Genomic DNA, 2,655 nt, shown 5'->3' on the forward strand with positions numbered 1-2,655 from the left:
CAGCATGAAGCTAACCATCAGGGAGATCTGGTTCAGCTTCGCTGCTCCCACCAACGTCCGCTCAGCGTCCCAGACCATGTCCAGGTGGGACGCCTTACCCCAGAAACACCCGACTGGATCTGCAACCCAAACCTCCAGAATGACTGCTGATGCTAGGCTAGGCTAAAGCAAGATGATTAAAAAAATAACATTTCAAAAATCCAGAATAACTAGCTAACTGCTAGGCTAGGCTAGTGCAGCTTTATGCGACTTTATGCTGGTAAAATTGTAACAACTTTCTCACATTGTTAGACTTTGTTCTCTGAATATCATGAGTTTATTGCCTTAAATTACAGCTTTATAATTTGACTTGGATTATTTTTCCATAGTATTCTCGTAATTAATTATTTTCTTTGCCTTGCCCTAATACTTCATTGCATTGTAAGAAACAGATTAGATTTTATAATGTAAGGAAAAATACATTTGTCAGATTCATAAATATGTTGCCGTATTTTTCCTCTGTGGGCCCACTGGTGGCGGCACTCTGAAGAGCCCAGTCTTAGAGAGAACTCGCGTTTCTCAGGTTGTTTTTTCCCATTTCGTGTTCAGGCAACTGAACCTGCTGAGCACCGCCACCCCGGCCATCGGCGCCTGGCTTGTCCCCATCGACCAGCTCAAGTCGTCGCTACGGAAACGGGACATGGAGGGAACGCTGCGCGTCTGCGCCGTCATGGGCTGCATCATGACGGAGGCTCTGGAGGTAACACGCCCAATCGGTTTAAACATCTGAATCCGGTTTCACTGTTGGAATCGGTTTTATTTACCGTGTTTTCATTTGTGTTTGTGCAACAGAAGAAGAGCATCCACATCCCGATCCGCAGCAAGTACAACCGGGTGACGAAGCGCGCCCGCTACCTGCACGAGAATCCGTCTGCATGCTGTGCAACATCCTGCACCGCTACTTGCAGCAAGGCCGACTATGCCGTCATCGAGGAGGCCACCATGGTGAGGGGCAGACTGGTTTCACTGGGAGCAGACTGGGAGCCAGCTGGTCCTCTGGTCTTACTGGTCTTACTGTCTCTCCCCAGAACGACGGTTGTTCCGGCCCTGGTGAACGCTGAAGAAGGGTCTGGTGGCTCTGGCCCGGCAGTGGATGAAGTTCATTGTTGTGACTCAGGGCTTCAAGGCCATCGGCCTGACCTGATGGGTCCTAGCCAGATCGCCAAGCCCAGAGAGGCCAGCAGAACCAGCCTGACCGGTACTGGGCCTGGATAACGGCGCCGCTGCACAGCGACACCAGCGCCGACGGAGCGGAGTTCGAGTTCGATGCAGGTGGGACCAAGTTAAACGGGTTGACACTTGGAAGTACCGGGACCGATCCGGAACCACCGGCGGTTCTGATCCGATCCACACCAGATTAAGACCTTTAATGTTTTTCGCTGCTGTGTGCTTTGATTCTTTCATGTTTGAGAATTCCTTTAGTCTCCATGGCAACCAGTCACCTGGTTCTAAACACCTGGGTGGACGTAGCTCCGCCTTCAAGCCGCAGCTCCTCCCAACTCAGCTCCTTCAGACTAGCAGCGGCTATTAGCAAACACAATTATAGGAGCTGCTGCCCAGATAACGCTGGTAAAACCGTTAAAGGGTTAATAGAGGAGCCATGTTGGGATACTTCCTGGAGGCGGAGCTTCAGAGAGAGCAGCTCTCTTAGGAGACAAGACCCAATTTCAAGGCAATAAAGCAGAAATAACTTTTCTTTGAAGTCATATTTGATATTTACAGCATTTTATAACAACTGAATAGGTTAGTTATAGAACATTTTACAGATTGTTCTATAAATGGCTCTATGAGCCTGGAAAACATGACACTGCCCCTTTAAACGACTCTGTTCAGAAAAAGTTTATATTTAGCATTTCTCAGTCTGGCAGAGTCTGGAAATGATGCGTTCAGTTTCTGTTTCCACAACTAAAGGGATAATGATGCAACCATCATGCTAAGTGACTACAGTACAAGCTTGTGGAGGCAGCACTATGATTTGGGGTTGCTGCAGATCATAGTGCTGAACCTGTTGAACCTGACCTGGTTAGGTCCTGACCTGACCTGGTTAGGTCCAGCTTCAACAGCATTATAAGGTCAGTTGACTACCTGAATGTACTAAAAGACCAGGTTAATCCACCAATGGATGTTTTTATTCCCTGATGTTAAGGGGACATTCCAAGATGACAATACCAGAATTCATCAGGTTCAAATTGTGAAATATGTGTTGTGCAGATTTGCACAGTAGTGCAAATCTGCACAACACAGGAGTGTTTATTAAGAGTGTTTGAACTTTTCTTTGGTGGCAGTTAGGCATAGCAATTACTCATTTACTCACTTTGTCTAGACAAAACATAGAACATAGGATAAAACATTTAAAGACTGGGACAAGAATAAGCTTGTCCCTGTCTGCCAATAATTTAAGTGTGAACCTTAAATTATTGGCAGCTTCAGCTCAGCTGACAGCCCATCCAGGAAGGCATCTCTGCTAAACTCTACCTGTGAGGAGGAAAAACGAGGAGGAACGTAATGTTAGAATGGCAACAACTGCAGATGATGTATATGTGGAGACCAAATGTAGAAATGGTTTCTCTTTATTGACTAAACCTACGGTACAATGCTTGCCCAGGGCACCAAACA

The sequence above is a fragment of the Xiphophorus hellerii genome, chromosome 19 (genome assembly GCF_003331165.1).
Source record: "Xiphophorus hellerii strain 12219 chromosome 19, Xiphophorus_hellerii-4.1, whole genome shotgun sequence".
Lineage (NCBI taxonomy): Eukaryota > Metazoa > Chordata > Actinopteri > Cyprinodontiformes > Poeciliidae > Xiphophorus > Xiphophorus hellerii.